This window comes from Marmota monax, unplaced genomic scaffold (genome assembly GCF_021218885.2).
Source record: "Marmota monax isolate L192 unplaced genomic scaffold, Marmota_monax_Labrador192_F-V1.1 WCK01_AAM20220418_F8-fsc00024, whole genome shotgun sequence".
NCBI lineage: Eukaryota > Metazoa > Chordata > Mammalia > Rodentia > Sciuridae > Marmota > Marmota monax.
In genome coordinates, this window is record NW_026695224.1 from 31792348 (window position 1) to 31811316 (window position 18969).

The window sequence follows — 18969 nt, forward strand, 5'->3', positions numbered from 1 at the left end:
GTGTCCCACAGATTTTGGTGTGTAACAAAGAGCCACAAACCTTGGTAGCACAAAACAGGTAGTGTTTGTTGCCATGCACATGCGGTTAGCAGTCATCTAGGTGGCTCTGCTGATTCCAGCTGAGCTAGCTCATGTGTCTGGAGTCAGCTGGTGTTGGCTGGCCCATGCTGGCCTTGGCCATGATGACCCGGGAGACTAGTCTTTGCTCCACATCTCTCAGATTAGAGCAGGTCTGTTTGGGTGTGATCTTGGAGAGAGGGCAGAGGCACATGAGAGATAAGCTTGACCTTTCAGGTGCCCTCAGACCTGTTGAACCAGTGTCCCTCAGCCACAGGTGCCAGGCCTGAGCTTGTGTTGAAGTGGGAGGCCCAGGCAGATGTGAAGAATCGGGCATTTTTCTTTTTATTCTATTTTGGGAAGGCCAAGAGATCGATGACTGTTCCTCCTTTAAGATAGGGGTCTACAAATTTTTCTGAAAAGGGACAGATAGAAGATGTTTCAGGATTTGCAGGTTCTTAGGTCCTGGCCCATATTCTCCTTCTGCTTCTCTCTCCTATTCTTCTTCTTTTCCTCTTTTAAAAATCCATTAGAAATGGAAAAGTCAATCTTAGTTTTCTGATTGTACAAAAACAGGGTGCAGGCTGGATTTGGTCCATGAGCCATAGATTGTCAACCTCTGGGTTAAGAAGAAAGAAAATCTTCCTTCTCCCACTAACATCCTCTGGACACCTGTCATTTAATCGATCCTCACAACAGCCTGGTTGTCGAGGGAGGTCATTACTCACTGCGCCCCTTCCACACTGGGAGTGACGGGAAGGGATTTGATGCCTCTGATCCAGGTTCAGGGTTGTGCTCGCTTCCCCTGCTGAGGACACTGCTTGCATCTGGGGCCCTATTTGCTTCCAGAGCACTGCCAGAGCACCTTGCTTCTGCCCCACCCTCCCCAGAGCCCCACTCAGCAGGTGGGGGGAGCCACCTCATAATGTTAATTCTACTTCCACCCTGGCTGATTGGAGGCTGATTTCAAAGGGCCCAAGGAGAGGCACCCGATTTCCAGTCTCCTCCCAGCCTCCACCTCATTAACCTGGCCGCCCTTCACGCAGGCCTTAACTCTGCCTTCCAGAAGGCCTGCTCCTCCCTAAGAACCTCTTAGACGTGGTGTTTAAAAGGATGTGTTTAAAATGAGTCTTCGTGGTGATTACGACATTTGTTCCCTAACCAAAATGTAGTCAGTAGGCACATGTTACACCCTTATACTTAAGTCCACAAACACAGCTTTTACTCGTTTTCCTTGTCCAGCCCACAGCCCAAACAATGTATAGAAAAACCAGAATAGAATGTGAGCTGGTCTCCTTATCTGGGCCAGGTGCCACTTGCCCACTGGGAGGAGGCATCCAATCTATCTTCACAAACAGGAAACAGGGTGGCTGGTGTAGGTCCGCGTAGGTGATGCCGATGGATGCTCAACAGGCCTCTGGAAAAGGAAAATGAAGTGAGTCAGCCCCTGAGCTGGCCAGGCACTGGCCTGCGAGCCACCAGAGAGCTTGCTCATTAATCCAGAATTGGCTAAGACGTGCTTGCTCTAGAAGTTGACTTATTTTAGAACTTTGTCCTATGGTGGTCTTTTCTGGACCTACCCAAAGTATAATTCATGCGTATTTGTTATGTATACTAGCATATTATAGATAGGATACCGATGTTTTGGGGTCGAATATATGTATGGCTAACAAATTGGAAGACAGTTCAAAACATTAAATGAATTTTTTCCTACCGAACTTCTCAGAGCCTTCAATATGCAACTGAGCGTGTTGAATTTCCAGGAAGGGGTTGGAGTGGGCAGTGGTTTCTAAGTCGCCTTGACCTGGGAATACCTCTGTTCACAGACTGTATGATGAGGTAATATTTCCAGAACAAACTTGGGCAATCACTCCTGTGAGTGGAGCGTCACCAACACTATGCCAGAGGAGAGCTCTGGTGACACTCACCAGGGAAACCTGATGGTGTATAAGCTAAGTGGATGTTAGCCTGTTTTTTCTTTTTTCCCCCAAATAATCAGATCATTCCCAGTGTTTTAAGAAACAGTATTTTAACAAAAATCAGGGCTGGTGATGGTAGGGATTAAGAGTCTGAACCGTGGGTTCAACTTAATCATTTCTAGGATTCGGAGACTCCAGGCCTGTTGTAGAACTGTGAAAGCAGCTGGAGAGAACAGCTGTGGGAACATCACAGCTTCTCCTCCTGCTTCGAGGCTCGCTGTCCTCTCTGCCCTTGTGTGAGTTCTCACTGATGGCGTTGCTGACAGGATACATTTTAATTGTTTGCTGTCTGACTTCCCAGGATAAAGAGCCCCATAGATGGTGATTACCCACGATGACGACTATTCAGAAAACTATTCTGGTCTCTGAAACTACAAAATGGGGCTCTCCCTCTATGGTGGCCAATCTTTTCTCCTTAAGGAGCATCAGGAACACTGTTGCCAATGCTGTGCTCCCCGACGCTGGGCATCTCCAGCCTGCTATCCTGAGGGCAGCCCCAGCTCCTGTGGCCCACAGGAAACTCGTTATCTCCGCCATGAGTCAGCTCCTCTTCCTGTTTATATTTTAACTCATCCCAGCTAACGACATTACCATCCCCTCTGTCTCCAAAGTTAGAAAGTTCTGAGTAATTTTATTTCTTCCTCTTCCTTGCCTTTAGTGAGCTACTAAATCCTGTTGACACTACCCTTGAATCATTTCTCAACTCCACATCTCGCCTTCATTCTCCTGGGCATCGCCCTAGTTCAAGGTCCCTTCGTCATGATCTCTTTCCCATCCAATAACCTAGATATCTATGCTGTTACTGAGCCCTGTGACATTTCTGAGCACTGAGAACATTTTCCTTTTTTTCCCCTGAGTGTTTTATATGCATAATCGTTCAGTCTTTCAGTACCAAGTGACAGCATCCTACCCCAAACTAGCGTAAGTGGCAAAGGACGGTGGTGTGTGAGGCTGTACAACTGGGCAACCTGGAGTTGAGATTCAGCTTCTGTAACAGCTGGACCTTCAAACTAAATTTGTCACAGGAGAATGTCTTATGTGTTCCCTCTCAGCAGTCCTCCTCTTCATCGCCTCCACCCTGACGTGAGGCTGTAGCCAGGATCCAGTGGCAGCCCCAGACTCGCAGCTCCCCCACCCCCCAGCAGTGGCAGTGGAAGGGCTCCCTCTTCTCGGCACATTTAATACACTTCCTAGGACTGAATCCCATTGACTCCCATCAGGTCACATGCCCATCCTTCAACCAATGCTGTGAACAGGGGACAGGATGCTTGATTAGACAAGCTGCAATCACGTGTCCTCGTCTGAGGTCAGGTGAGTGGGACTGTCAGTTCTACCAGCCACGTGGACGCAGACCACAAAATGGTTATAATTTCTCAGGGAAATTGGAACACTGCTATTGGAAGCAGGGACAGAATGTGGGGCTAAAATGAGCAAGCGATCCCCACTCGTGGCACTCAGGTGATGTGTCACCACATCCCATCCCTCTTCCCCCCTGGTCTTCTAGCTCTGAAAGCTAAGAACCACATTCCCCGTCCTCTCCAGGTAACTTAGGCCCCTCGTGTGCTGTAAGTGTCCCCTGGCCGCCTTCACCCTGCTGTCCTCCTGCCTGCAATGCCGTCTGGCTCTCATAAGCTCACACACCTTCCACCTCGGAAGGCCTTCTTAGCTTGTCCCTGCTTGAGCCCAAACTGGTCCCATGGCACACTGCCTGAACTTCCCAGGCCCTACTATGAGATATCTAATCATAGGACTGGCTTTGTATGACCTGTCTTCCCCTCCCGGATGCTGACAGCGTGACAGCAGGGCCTCTGTCCTGTTCATTTCAGCGCTCCCTGGAGCCCAAGTGCGTGGCTTTTACACAGTGCAAGCACCATAAATACTTATTGATCCATCCTGGACTTTCCATCCATTAAGAGAAGTTAATGGAGGCTTTCTTATTCCCATCAGATGACCAATTTTGGATTGTCATATCAGTCAAATTTCTAAGAATCAATAGTCTTCCCTTGGACTTTTTTTCCCCCTCACTCTTAAAAATAAATTTATTGTATTCTTCCCCTCTGATTTTAGTGGTATGCAAGCATTTTATATTTGCAAATATGGAAGTAAAAGATGGTGAAAAGGTCCTTCCTGGCTCAGGACTGTATCATGTGCCATTTCCTCTGCCTGGAGCCTGTGGTCCCCATGTGGTCAGCTTACCTGATTCCTCAGGCACATCTTACTAAGAACCTCACCTTCACCTCCAGATCTTTCTGTGCCTCTCTGTTCTCTTTCTAGCACTTATTCTAATAAAAATATCCTCTTTGCTTTTTTGTGTGTTTGTCTCTCCTGACTACATATTAGCCCTGTGCATGCCTAGGTGTGTACGTTGGTATGTGCTACATATACTCTGTGTCTTATTCTACAAACACACAGCAGCAAAAGGTCACAGGGCAAACTCTGGGGCTGCCCCACATTCTGTCAGCTCACTGTCATGTTCTTTCCTCACCAGGCCTTCTGGTGAGGAAACTACAAACCCAGAGCTCTGGTGTGCTAGAAAACTTGAGCTCCAAGGATCAGCCCTCACCCAGGGATAAATGGGGATGGAGGATAGAGGCCCAGCTCCCTGGCCCTGCAGCATCTGTCTCCTGGGTGTGTTCCACACCAGTTCTGAGTCCTCAGGGGACAGGGCTCAGGTTCCCACAGAGGTAGAAAGACTGATGAGCTGCACGGGCTTCCTCTGAGTGTCACTCTTCCCAGAATCCCCTTCCAAACAGGCCACCTGAACTCAGAGATGCATCCTGAGGGTCTGCTACCTAAGGCATGGAAACCTGCAGACACAGCTTTGGAAACTCTCAGAAAATGGCCTTTGCTTCCTCTCAACTCCCAGCCCATAGATTTTTGGCTTTTGGCTCTCCCTTCCTCTCTGCCTCCTGCATGTGCTGGGTGTGTGTGTGTGTGTGTGTGTGTGTGTGTGCAAGTATTTCTTCCCCCTTCAGAAGTCACTGGGACAAAGCCCCATCAGTGATGTGGGGACCCAGAATGTAGGCCTAGCAGACATCATCAGTGGCTTCAGAGATTCTGGAGCCTTCCGTGTGCATCTGCATTCAGCTTCGCATTTGTCTGTCCAATCTATCTTCCAAGGCGTTTGGCTTTCTCCTTTCTCCTTCATCCCCAGGCCCCCCACCCGCCCTTGCAGCACACACAATGGAAACCACATCATGCTGCCGCCTCAGCCCATAAGACCTTTGAGAAAGGCAGGCAGCAGGGCTCAAATGTTTCTAAACTTCAAAACTAAAACTGCAAGTTGCAGACAAATGTGGGGGAAGGGCTGGAGGCAATCCCCAGGCCATTTCAGGCCCTGCACAGCGCAGGCCCCCAGCACGGCTCCAACGCCTTGGTTTGGGCATCTGTCTTTCTGAATTCAGGTCTGAATTATAGATGTTACTGAATGAAACATTAAGGCTCCATCCACTGAGACTGCCCTGGCTCTCTTGTCTGTTAACTTTCTCACAGTGCCGTTCAGTTTATCTGAGCATTTCTTCCAGATCTCAGGGAGGCTCCTCATTCACTTGTTCTTTCACTGGTGCACATCAACATCAACGGTGACGGCAAGGCCCGGGACTACAAAAGGCTGCTAAAGATTTCAAAATCTAAAGATGATAGACAAGCTAATTAATCATGCCAGTGTCTTGCAGTTATGCTGTCTCTCTGCCTAGGAGCATGTGCTACAGGCCCAGGCACACCTGGGTCCGTGTCCTGACCTGGCAGATCCAGGGAGGTCTTCCAGAGGAGGAAGCAGGGCTCAGTCATCAAGACCGGAAGACATGGAGTCAGATAGCCCCGCTTGTTAGAAGTCTGCTTTGTACTAAGCTGACTGACTCCTTGCCTCCCTGAGCCTTAGTTTTCTGATCTGCTAAATGGCTAGAAAAACCCCTACATCACCGGTTGTGTTAAATAAAGAGGAGAATGTGTGCACTGCACTTCAGCAGATGTGACAGCACATGATAACTTCCTGAGTGAGTGTCAATTGTAGCAATTAAACCAAGCCCTGGATATCAAGAGATGCTGAGCACGGACTGGGGAGGTGGGCGTCAATTTGCTGGAGGAGGCGATGTCTCCTTGCTGCATCCCGAGGAAGGTGAATGACAGAGCATGGCTGCCGGACAGGCAAATAAATGGTTTCCTCTTTCTATTCTTTGGGTGCCAGTGAGACCCGCCATGTACCTATGTCAAAACCTGCAATTTATCAAGAATAAAGCCAGAGATAGTAACAATCTTGCTGGCCACAAAATCAGCAGGATCCAGGCAAAATAGATTGCTTCTGGGACCGTTGTTTCATGATGGGTTTTCAGTTATGTATCACGAGGCACAACTGTGCTCCTCCAGGTCCCATCGAGCAGGTGGGATGCCCAGTGTGTTTGTCGTTAAGATTTGATTTCCTCCCTCCTTCTCTCCAGCAAAGGGATGTTCAGAAATATAACAATTAGAATTCAGCATGCTAATACAATGTCTCATTAGCAGAGCCAGGCAGTCGCCTCCAGTGACTCATGTGCAAAGCGGCACGGGTTCCCGGAAATTAGCTCGGCTTCCCGCCGTCCCCATCTGAATCTTTCCTCAACTACTTTTTGATTGCGAGGAGCCAAGCTCATTTCAGCAGTGGGAATTTCACTGGGCTGCGTGATCCCTAAACTCATTCAAGAATTAATACATTTTCCTTTCCTTTATTATTATTTTTAGGAACATATTTGACAATACACGCCCTTTTCTTCCTTGCAAATATTTCATTCAAACGAAGTCCTCCAGCTTTCAAATTTTAAAGACTTAAAAGAAATCAACTGTGGTCCAGGAGGATTCACGGGCTTTGCACCTGTCATCCTTGCATGATGCTGGAGAGGAGACTCCCTCACGGTGCGTCCCCTTTTCCATCCGCTCCGGGTTCTCTTCTGCCTGAAGTCTGGTGGTGCAAGGAGGGTGCTGCTGTTCCTTCAACAGGCTTGAGCACCTAGGTGCTGGCTGCTGGCTTCAGTGGTGTTCCCATTTGGGAGCTGCCCCTCCTTCCTCCCCTCCTCTGTGCCCATCCTTCCCTCCCTCCCTCCCTCCCTTCTTTCTTCTCCTCCTTCCCTTTCACAGGATTTATTAACTCCTGTTCTACACCAGGCACTATGCAAGGCACCAGAGACACATTGAAGAACAGGGGGAAGCGGACTTTCACCCTGATGGGGTTAACGAGATAGAAGTGCTTCCCAGCAAGACTTTGAGGAAATAGTCATGTATAATAGGGAGTCATGGTGTGAGCGTGTGTGGCGGGGGAGGGGAGGGGTGACATGTGGCCAGGAGGAAGGGACAAAGAAGAGCCAGCCCTAAAGCACCGGGCAGAGCAGAGGTTCCTGGGCTGCCCAGCAGGGAGCAGGGAGAGGGGCTGAGGGGGAGCAGGGAGTGGGGCCGGACCCCACTCGTGGCTTGGGAGAATGGAGGACTTTTTTATTTAAGATGGTTCTCAGAGAGGTATATGTGCTGTCCAAGTTTTATGAATCTAAAATCTTTTTCCTAGTATTTTGGTTCAAATCTCTCTTCCAAAGTCATAAAATTACTTAGCATTCCTCTCTACATTTCATGAGCTCCCCTCTTATCAAAAGGAAAAAAGCATTTAAATGGGGACTATTGTGGAAACCTCAAGTGGAAGACGGAGGAGGAGGGTACAGGCCACATTTCAATGGGAAAATACCTCATGTCACAGGCAGTTACTTTGCTTCCCAAAGCATAAACTCAGAGGCGCAGCAATTTAGTCAAGTAGTTGATCTGGTTGTGCTCAGCTTAAGGAATTAACACCAATTCCGTGCCCGGTTTTTGTTTTCCATTAACTGAACGAAAGCCATTACTAACGAGGCTATGGATACAGAGCCAGCGGCTAATTTTTTTGGGAGATTTCAATTGAAGAAACAGGTTTTAAATATTTGTAGGAAATAAGGTAGATATGATTTTCAATAGGCTTGACATTAGGTGTGATAGAGGCACTGACAATCAGGGTGGACAGTGGCGTGTTGGTGCCACCAGGACATGGGGAAGGCATAAGATGTGTCATCGAAACATGGGGTGATGGAGGGACACATGCCCTTTGCATAGGGTTCATCTACGGACACAATCTTTCCCCTAATTTTATTTATTTTTTTTTGGTACTGGGGATTGAAAATAGGGGTGCTTGACCACTGAGCCACATCCCCAGCCCTTTTTACTTTTATTTATTTTATTTATTTTTTTAATTTCAGACAAGGTCTTGCTGAGTTGCGTAGGGCTTCACTAAGTTGCTGAGGCTGGCTTTGAATTTGTGATCCTCCTGCCTCAGCCTCCTGAGCCACTGGGATTACAGGCATGTATCACCCTGCTCCCCTTACATTAAAGAAACGGAAAGGAGAGAGATCTTCACAGAAGCCAGGGCCTGTGCTGGATGACAGAGGGCTGACCAGGCCAGATGCGGAGGGCATGTGGCTCCTGATGGCAGGATTCGCTCCACAGTGATTTCTGTGACACCATCAACCTTTTCCAGTTTGATGTGTCTCTTTCCATGTAATTAGTACAAAGTAGGTACTCACTGAACATCTGTGAAGAAGATCTGGATCTCAACCATAGAACAGCCTCTGGGGTTACCATCTTTATGTCATTCAAGATTCTTTTGGTTAGAGAATAGAAATTCTCCGAAATTTACTCAAAGAAGAAAAGTTTAGGTGTTAGGAAAAGACCGAGCTTTTGTAACAAACAGACTTCCAAATCCTGCAAGACAGACTTTATTTGTTTTGGCCCCTGGATGAGCAGTACCCCCGGGCAGGCTGGCTGTGTCCTACGTAGTCATTCTCTCTTGTTCCCTCCAACTGCTGCTCAGACACGCTCTGGGAGCCATCTCTAGTGTTGCGGTTGGCTTTCCTCTAGTCTGTTTGCAGAGCACAGGCAGGAGCCAGTGGACGGCCTCTCAAGCTGGGGTGACGTGGATGCTGCACGGAACACTGCTCACAGCCCATCTACACCCCCTTGCTCATAGGGCTGCCCAGCTGTGTGGGGGCTAGGAGTGCAGCTGGCTAACTTGGACCCATGGGTACTTAGTCATAGATTCAAATCCCGCTTACACATGAGAGAGAAGCTGAACAACCAGGCGTCAGAGTGCAGAGCTGAGGGGTTCTGCTGGGGGCTCTCCCACGTTCTCCTTTTGCAGAAACTCTATTCTCTCTGGTCTCATGACAGCTTCTTCTATCTCCTGTTGATGTGGCCCCCAATGGCAGCTCAACTGTCTTGTACTTGGGGGTCTCAAAGCTGGCTAGCGTCTTCTAGCTCTGTCTCTTGGTTCACATTGCCCAAAGAGAGGATCTGATTGGCCTAGGTCCAGGTAGTGAAGGCCCAGCACACTAAGCAGGAGCACTCTGAAGGGTGGGGCCGCAGCCAGCTGTTCAGGCTCCTCCAGCCACTGGAGCCTGGCAGGCGGAGGAGAGGTTCATTTTCTGAGCTATCCTTCCCCAAACTGACCCCACACAGCTTAAGCAGCCTGCGGATTAGGGCAGCACAGGAGCGGGTACTGTGTAACTGACCAGAATCTGAAAAACTTCCGGGGCTCTCTTGCGAATTGATAACTCATTTCTCAGTCTTTTAAAATTTGGTGACTATGAGGTGTCCTGAATGATGGATTCATAGAGTAGAGAGACTGAGAAGTGGAGGCCAATTCAATAGTAAGATTTGGAGAGAGCTCCCAAGTACCTCCCTAGCTCTCTGGCCTCATTCCCTGGAATGAATGTGAAGGGCGGGACAGAGGATGCAAGCCCCAGTTCTGTCTCGCTGGTGGTGAATGAGGGTGAGATTTTGAATATGTCCTTAGCAGCTCTCAAAAGCTGATTAGCAGGACAAGTCCAGTCATCTCCCTCTTACCATGAACATGGTCATCAAAAGCAATTTTAATCCTATGAACCAAGAAAGAGATGAAAATTCTGGGCTGAACTTGTAGTTTTTTCTGGTTTGTGTTTTATGCCGCAGGAACAAGTTTTTAAAATTGTTGAAAACAAATCCAATTTTATGTCTTATTTAAGGCAACAGATATGAAGCAATCTGTTGACAAAAGTCGACGCGACGTCTCAGGCAGGGCCTGGAGAGAGCTTGCTGGGCGTGCTCAGGCTCCCTCGTGTGCCTGCTGCCCCACCTGGATGCGTGGCTGGTGCTGATAGTCACTTTGTGAGGCTGTGGAGAAGAATAAATGAGGTGATCCCTGCCAAGACTCGGGGGCTGACTGGCACGAGGCAAGTGTTTGATTAATTTGGTGCATCAGGGCATGAACGTTGTTGGAGGAATTTAGGATGGAGCAGTGCAGAGAAGGGACAGGGTTGACGTCATGGGAGCTCTTCACCTTAGGCTCCAGGGTGAGGTTGGACAACCCATGAAGTGCCATCCCATGCCAGCACTGCCTTCTGGGCTTGGCAACACCTGGGCAGGATAGGCTGAGAAAGACAGCCTTAAAAAGCCTATGTACTCTTTAAATATATATTCACATACTTTATATATAAGTATTTTTTATAAACTACATACATAGTATTTATATTCACATGTAGAATCAACCAGTCTCATTCCAAGCATGGGTGAAAGAACAGCTCGATCTGGTGTAACTTGTACATTGTAACCTGCTTTTTAACTTTTCTAACTCAATGTTAAAAAAACAACAGCAACTGGTGTAAGCAGGGTGGAGGAAGACCCCAGCCTCCAGTCCCTTCCTGTGGGCTCCAGTATTATGGCACCTTGCACTGAGGGTCTGGGGATTTCAGATTCCACTGAACAACAGTGGAGGGCTGTAATACTGCGGTTGAGAATTCCAGGCCCTCCCTCCTTTCCACCGGACAAAGAAGTGAGGCCGAGACCCCGAGGGCCCCTCCTGGGAAAGTCAGGACCGTACCCAGCCTGCGGTCAATTTAGACACCCAGGACAGACCCTCAGGTGGCCGTACACAGGTGATGCTCTCAGCCCATTTAGCAGTTGGAGAAAATGAGGCTTAAAGAAGTAAAATCACTTGCTCCATGTCACACAGCTGTCAGCAGTGGTGCTGGACCTGAAGCCCGCTGGTCTTTATCTGGAGGCCCCAGCCTTACCCACTAGACTCTCCTGCCTCCCTGTCTCACTCTCCAGACTTCCCTCGGGAAACTGATATCATCAGGTTATTCTATCTGACCATGTTTCTAAATCTTAATATTACCATATTTTTAAAGATTGAACAGCATGAAAAGTATCCAGTACCTTCTCCTCTATGGAATGCTCTTCTTCTATAGTGTTACGTCAGGATTTAACATGACCTTGAAGAAGATATCAACCCTTCTGTAGCAAAATGGCCAATCTTCTTCTCCTCCTCCTCCTCCTCCTCCTCCTCCTTCTTCTTCTTCTTCTTCTTCTTCTTCTTCTTCTTCTAATTAAAGGGTATAATTTAGAAAGAGACTAAATTATAGAATAAATTATAGAATACATTTTATTTATTACTTTTAAACACATACCTTAACAAAAATTATGTAAGAATGCTCCCTCCTGGGACTCACTTGGAAGATTTGTTATTAGCATTAATAGTACTTACATGTAAATGAAAGGGAGCTTAATATGAGCACCTTGCTTGTTTCTCTCTTTTCTAACAAGTCCTGCCCAATACTCCGGGAGAGTGGCTTAATTATCTCTGGCCAGGCCTACCGTGATGGCCTCCAAGCTCCGTACCCTGTGCCTCGCCCACCATGGCTTCCCCACGCACCTGTCAAATGGCTTCCAATAAAACTTAGCCTTAAAGTACAGCATGGTCCACACTCCCCATCCCTTCCCCTTGTGCCCCTGAAGCTCCAGCTCGGGTGGCTGCCCCCGGGCCCTCACATTCTGGGCTCTCTGCTTCCACAGGTACCGCTGGTGCTGGGTCTGTGCACCCTTCAGGAAGTCTTGCTGGGTTCTAGTTCGCACTGCATCAGTTTCTCTTGTGAGCCATGTCCCCCCACCAGGTGTGGCCCATCTCTGGGGGCTACCATCACTTCCAGCGACATGTGAGTCAGGTGTTGACTTGTCCTCTCGACAAGACTTCAAGCTCCACGAGGACAGCCCTGAGCCTTACTCAGATTCCCTGCCACCTGGATACCCAGCAAATGCTTACGGAGGGACAAGAGTCATGGGAGGGTGTATGTGTGTATGCCTGTGCACGTGTCTAAAAGGCAAGAAAATGAGTCCCCAGAAGGAATAGCAACTCTGTCATTGCCCCTTGATTTAGGGTCCCTGTGCCACCACAGAAGAACCTATAAATCTATAAATCCACTGAATAGACAGGCAGATTCTCCATCCTGGCTAAGACCTGTCAGATGGTGTGGGTCTGAGGCTCTGCATCTTGAACATGTGCTCCAGTGCATCTAGAAAGCACTGCCCAGGTCTGAAGTGTCTACGAGTTCCAGTGTCATGCAGCCCAGGACAGCACCTCTGCCACCTCTCGGGACTTGATCATTGCCTTCCTCAAGCAGGTTGGGTGGCCTTCCCCTGCACTTCCTCTGTCACAATCCAGGGAATGTTTCTGGCTGGCAGTGGAAGAGTGGTCAAGAGCTTGTTCTCTGAGAGAGCAGAAATGTGACAAGGTGAGCCCCAGTGTTAGTCTGAGGTCCTCCTCTTACTACATTTTGGGATTTGCTGAGTCTCCATTAAAAAATCAACAGATATGCCCATAGACAGATATGGCACAAGGTGGTGTGGACTTTAAATACTAGAAAACCTAGTTCACATTTCACTGAGGTCCCGCACTGCTCTGTGACCTTGGGCGAATTCCTTAGGCTTTTTAGGGCTTGTGCAGCTGCGATGAGGGGAGAGAACAGTTTCTGTTGCAGAGGGATATTATGGGAATCAAATGAGATCAGACATTGATTAACTGGGGGCCAAGGAAGACTGAGGGCTCTCTAGATGTTCCCCGGGATGGTTATTATCAGCTTCATCAGTGTTCAGATGGCACCCTGATTTTCTGTGTGATTAGAGTCTGCCAACCCATCTCTGTGCCCAGGCTTAGAGCCCAGGGCTCAGAAGAACCAGGCTGTGCTCAATAAATATCCTCTTGAACGAGAAACAGACTGACCACAGTGTGATCAAGATGTAGACCTGGGGGCAGACTTCTGCAGCAGCCAGGTTGTGACTGTCTTGAGCCAGGGGACACTGCTCTGGCATCTGTTCAAACCCAGGGGGGCATTCCTGCCCACGTCGTTATGCCTGGATGACAGAGCCCTGATTGTCCCTGTCCCTCCTTGGGGACTTGAACAAGACATGAGTCCCGGAGCCTGCATCATGCTAGGGCCCCCTCTGCCTGTGGCAGTAGACAAAGAAAAGCCGTCTTCATCGCGGGCTGAGCTGGAAAGGAGCTTTGGGTGGGTGGAGTCTGGGCTGATCAAAAAGAACTTGGCAAATCCACAACTTGCTTACCCGGCAACAGCAAAGCCCTCCAGAAATCTGTGCAGGCAACTAATGATTTTAAAACTCCTGGTAACCCCCTCAACACCCACTCTCCCTGCCAAATGGTTGAGAGTAGAGGCCAGCTGGGTGTCTGCTTATTTACATAATTAATCTAGTATGAAGTCTTTATATGTCCCTCCTCAGCCTTCTCTTTTCCAGGATAAATAATCCCCAATTCCTCCATCCATAAGCCCCAATTTTACAACCTTTTAATCATTTTTGTGGCTCCCTTCTGGATTTTCTTTTGGACCCGTTTAAGCCTTATCTAAATTTAACAGACAGGCTACAAAGGCAATTAGAAGAGATGGATCCATCAGAACCTGGGACTGTCCCTCATTTGGATCCGAGTCTTTCTCTTTCTAAGTGTGACATGGAGAAGGCTCAAGGCTTTCCCACTGACAAATGGGCTGGATGTGGGTCCTGCTTGCCCACAGGATGACTTCCAGGATCCTGGAAAGCCAGTTTCCATGGAAGCAGGAAGCAGGAGCCAAGCGGGAAGTCTTTCTCCAGTGGTTTCTGCAAGCAGGTCCATGGGGTGGAGATGGAGGGGTCTGTTGTTGGAGAGAAGTGGCGCAATCCAAATTCCGTGACCTCGAGGGCCTGGGCAGATTAAGGGCTCAGTGCGTGTTCCTGCGATGGTTATTATCAGCATCATCAGTATTCAATCAATTCAGGGCTTAATTTCGTGTGATTAGAATCCACTTACCCATCTCTGTGCCCAGGCTCAGAGGGAGCAGGCTGTGCTCAATGAATTTCCTGTTGAGTGAGAGGCAGACCCTCCATCCCCGCTCCTGGACGTGAGGCGTACCAGTTGGTCTCTGATAGCTTTTGAAGAGTCCCTAGGCCAGGCAGCCCTGCTGCTCTGTGTCCTGAGGCCTTATCTAACTGTCCCCTGAAAGCCATTTCTTATCTGACATCAAGCAGAGCCAAAGAACCAATCCCAGAAGCTGCAAAGCCATTGACTTGAGTTTTCAGCACTCAGTAGTGACCATGACGTGGCCATATTATGCAGCTGGTAAAATCATGGCCCAGACGGGAAGAGAGGGTGGGGCTGGAGCCAAGGGACTGAGGAACTTCCAGGGAGGAAGATTTTTGAGAGAAACAGAAAGAACAGGAAAAAAGAAGGTGGGGCTGGGCAGACAATGTGGCTTGTCATTGTGCAGAGACAAAAGCCGTCACTGCCGCTGGGTGCTGCAGGTCATTGTCCTCTTATGGTTCTAATCTTTCCTGCGCTGCATTCCCCCTTGCATGGTGTGGCTGCTACTTCCCAGGGACTCGCTTGACAGGGCTCAAACAGCAGGGATGGGTATTTGAGCAAGGATTAGTAAATATAGACATTCCTGTTTGGCTACCCTGTCAACAATTTCAAGGTGACACCCCCACCAGTCAGCAGCTAATTTGGTGAAGGAGATTATTGTTTTGTGCAAAAATCAAATGCAATCCTTTGGGGCTCTTCTTAGGTAGCAAACACGAAGCTCTGGTCTGAAGATCAATAAAGCAGAACCTACTCTTATTACACAGTAATAGTGCGCGAGCAGAAACCAGGGCAGGGGCGGATGTCACTCACCACCCATCCTGAAGACAGTCTGACTCTGGGGTAGGCAGTGCAGGATGGTTGCGCATGGGTGCTCAGCAACTCTTCTGTGGCTACAATTGGCTTTTGGCCTGCAAGTTGCAGAATCAAGAGTCCCTTCTGAAGCCCAACGAAGCCTGAGGCACTCAGGGCCTCTTCAGAAGAGCTACATCCAGCATCAAGTGCTTCAGGATGCTCACTGACCAGGCATTAGCAGAGTAAGTAGGTAACAATTAATAGAAGAAGGCAGCCGTGGTACTTCCGGGATGAATGAACTTGCCCAGTGCTACAGTTTGGACCTTGAGTTCCCTAAAGCCCATGTGCTAACGGCTTGCTTCCCAGAGTGGCACTATCACAGGCAATGGGACCTCAAGAGGTGGGGTTAGTGGGCGGTCCTCAGGTATTTGTGGCATGCCCTTGAAGGGGACAGTGAGCCCTGGTCCCTCCCTCTCTTTCCCACCTGCAGGGAGCTGAGTGGTTCAGCCATGATGTATGTGCTGCCTCACCACAGACCAGAACACCAGGCTCATCGTTCAGAAGCAGAATCCCCTGAACTGTGAGCCCCAAACCCTTTTCTCTATAAGCTGATTATCTCAAGTACTCGCTATAGTAAAAGAAAGCTGACTCACACACTAGGGTGCCAAATTCCCAGGACTCCCTGAAGCCAGGCCACTTGGTGGCTTTGGATTCAGTATGGGAAGAGCTGGGGACTTTGCATCACTTTCCCAGGGCTGCTGAAACAAGGTGTCACAAACGGTGTGGCTTAAAACAGTGGAAATTTATTCCCACAGTCGTGGGGGCAAAATGGCTGAAATCATGTCCTCTCATGTTGTGCCAGGGAGACACAACTTAACCCTTAAGAGACCTGGGAGCAGGGGCTTGAGAGCCAGAGGCACGGAGGAGCAAGGGTATGTGGTTCATGGTATGGTATGTGAGTATCCTGTGGCTGCTATAAAAAATGGCCACAAACTTGGTGGCCTATAGTTAGTCTCTTACAGTTCTGGAGGCCAAAACCAGTTTCAGCTGGTAAATGTCAAGGTGTCAGCAGGCTCCAGGGGAGAATACATTTGCTAGCTCTTCTAGGTTCTGGTGGCTCCTGACATTCCTTAGCCTATGGCCACATCCATCTGTGGTCACAGGACCTTCTCTTCTGTGCCAGACCTCCTTCTGCCTACCTCTTAGATACCTGTGATTGCATTTACTGTCCCCCAGATAACCCAGGATCACATCTTCGTCTCAAAATCATTATCTTGATCACATCTGCACGGTCTTGGACACATAAAGGAATATTTACATGTTCCAGGGATCAGGATTTGATATTGATGGGGGCCACTGTTTGATCTGCTATTGAAGGGCCTCACTAGTCGGTGGGGAGATAGTCACAAACCAAGGGCAGGTCCTCCCAGCAACAGAAGAGGCTCACTGCCCTGGGGGCCTCCACCAGAGGCTCAGGCAGGCTGTGGCAGTCTGCATCATGGATTGCTGTGCATGCTGCACTTTGGGAGGTGATGGCTAGGGCGGCAGGAGCAGTGAGACAGGGAGGAGAAGCAGTTGAGGAAGGGGTTGCTATTGGGCTTCATTCTCGTGGCAACTCGAGGAGGTGTAGAGAACGCCTCCCGCCTAGCTTCACCTGTGAGCCATCCAGCTGGGTCTGCATTGGCGGCTTGTCTGCCATTGGCTGGGATACTTCTGCAGCCGCCACAGGTGTTCCCAGTAAGCAGCCTCTGCAGGCAGAGCCAGTGTTGAGGGGATGCACACAGGCAGCTCTGCTCCAGGCGCCCGGGCAGCAGACCTCTGGACGCCACAAGGAAGCACAAGTAGGAGTGTGATGGAAGGAATCCGAAGGCTGGGCCCAAGGTGGATGAGCGCCGCCCAATCTCAGCAGGACTGAGTTCTCCCAGACCTGAGAGTTGGCGGGTGTGCCCTGCTGTCCCATATCTCCTTGTGTAGCTGGTTTCTGTTTGGATCCGCTTGTGCCTATGCTGTGACAGTTGCTAAATATTTTGCAAACACTTCATGTGGAGGTCAGTGTCTGGCTGGGTGGCTCTGAGGACTGAGTCAGAGATTCCATGTGACAGCTGTTTGCAATTTGTGAAGTCCTACGTGAAGGTTGTGGCTGCTTTGCTGCTAGAGCTGTTTGGCAATGAAAACTGATAGGGTGGAAGGAGTTGAGTCCTGCTCCTATGATTGGGGGCCTCCATGAGCAGAACCAGCATGTGACTTTGGCCAGAGGCTTTCTGGGGCAGAAGTACTGAGAAACTCTGTTGTCAACGACAGAAAGCTTGGAAGTTAAAAGTCCATGCGTCCTCTGGAGTCAGGCACTCCTGAGTTTAGGTCAAGCTCCAGGATCATCACTGACTGTTTAGTGGTCCTGGGCAGATCTCTGGGCCTCTCTGAACCTCAGTTTTCTCATCTGTTACCCGACATAATGCTTCCATCAGATACATGAAGAATACATGCAATGAGGGACAGAGCCAGGGCCAGGGCCACCTCTGTTTTGGTTAGTTGATTAAGTCTCCTTGTGTTTATGTCCAAGCCAGCCAGGTCTCTGTGGAATGTCCTGAGTGAGGCACATTGATAGATAAACAGCCATACAGGGTAGCATCCCTGAAAGCCACTGGCTTACCTTGAACACAGATTCTCAAGTCCAGTGCCTCGGTCCCCCTGGCTTTCAGGGTGCTCTCAGTTGAGCAGCCTGGTACAAGAGGCCCAGCTGGGAATCAGGCTCTCAGCCAGCGCCTCCACTCCCCGCAGGTGTGGTGAGGCCGCTTTACCTGACCGACAGCACTCTGCCTCAGTGAGAAACAAGAGCCACCTCTCAGGGCCACGGTAGAGCTCAGAGGATTTAATCAGGCAAAAGCATTATTTCAAGGGTGGCTTGTCACATGAGCTCAGTAAATATTAGCTGATACGACTGGTGGAATAGACGCTCCATGAGGACAAAGCCCCGGGCTGGCATTTCAACTCTGGTCCCCAAAAGGAGGCTCGGCAAAGAGCACGGAGACATGAACTGAACAAATGGAGGAATGAACGTGGCTTCCTGGAGGTGGGGTGGAGACCTGCACTTTTTGGCTCTCCCACATCACTATGAGATGCAGCCATGATTGAGAACCACTGGCACAAAATATTCAATTTATAGAGGGTGAAAGTATGGCCAGAGCAGTGAGGGACTCCCCCCAAGAGCTGTTGATGAAGTTACCAGATAGTCCTCCTGTCTGACACACATTCATCCCGTATTTGCAGTGTCACTGCTGCTATTGAAGCTACCGTTTCTACCAAAAAGAATAAGGCACTGCCCCGCCCTTGATAGGCCTGTGGTTCTCTAGAGGTTCAGATGTATGAGAGGTTCAGCTGTGTGGCGTTGTGCCATGGCCTGGCACCCATGGTGGTTGGAGGAAGGAGGATGAGGAGCATGGATTCTCCCCAAGGTCCAGGAGACTAGCCAGGAGATTTGCATATAGGACAATTCAGGACAGAGAAGTCCAGAGGTTCTCAGGCAGCTAAGGGTGCAGAATGATAGAAAGCACAGGGGCACAGATGCAGGAGAGGTCACAGATTTGTGCCTCATGCAGTGAGGTGGGGTGGAGGGCGGACCCCTGCCATGGTCATCTAGATGGGAGGAGGGCACCCCAGGAGGAAGTAGCAGCAAAGAGATGAATAAGTTGAGGAGTTGAACTAGGAAACACGTGAATGAAGAGGGAGTGGCCAGAAATGCAGTGTGACAGACAGACCAGGGTCACATGCTGCTCTTTGTTGGCCATGGAAGGAGTTCAGAATTTATTCTAAGTACAATAAAAGCCCTTGGAAGTTGTAAGCAGGAAGCATTCAGGAGTTAAGCTTCAGGGTCAGTCTTGTTACTTTGATGGAGCAGAGTACGTCTGCAGCGAGGAGAGCCATGGGGAGTGATCTGCC

The 18969-nt window shown here is 49.3% G+C and overlaps 1 protein-coding gene and 1 long non-coding RNA gene across 3 annotated transcripts in view; one reads left to right on the forward strand and one right to left on the reverse strand.

Annotated features, from left to right (window-relative positions):
* The window catches only part of Cdh13 (cadherin 13), an 873206-nt gene that overhangs the window by 68884 nt on the left and 785353 nt on the right, over window positions 1-18969 (forward strand). The window lies entirely within an intron of this gene.
* On the reverse strand, window positions 1405-14552 carry LOC124086563 (uncharacterized). Its single transcript, XR_006849830.2, has 3 exons — window positions 14191-14552; window positions 11274-11439; window positions 1405-1474 (listed from the first exon to the last, which is right to left on the reverse strand). It is a non-coding gene; the product is annotated as an uncharacterized LOC124086563 (long non-coding RNA).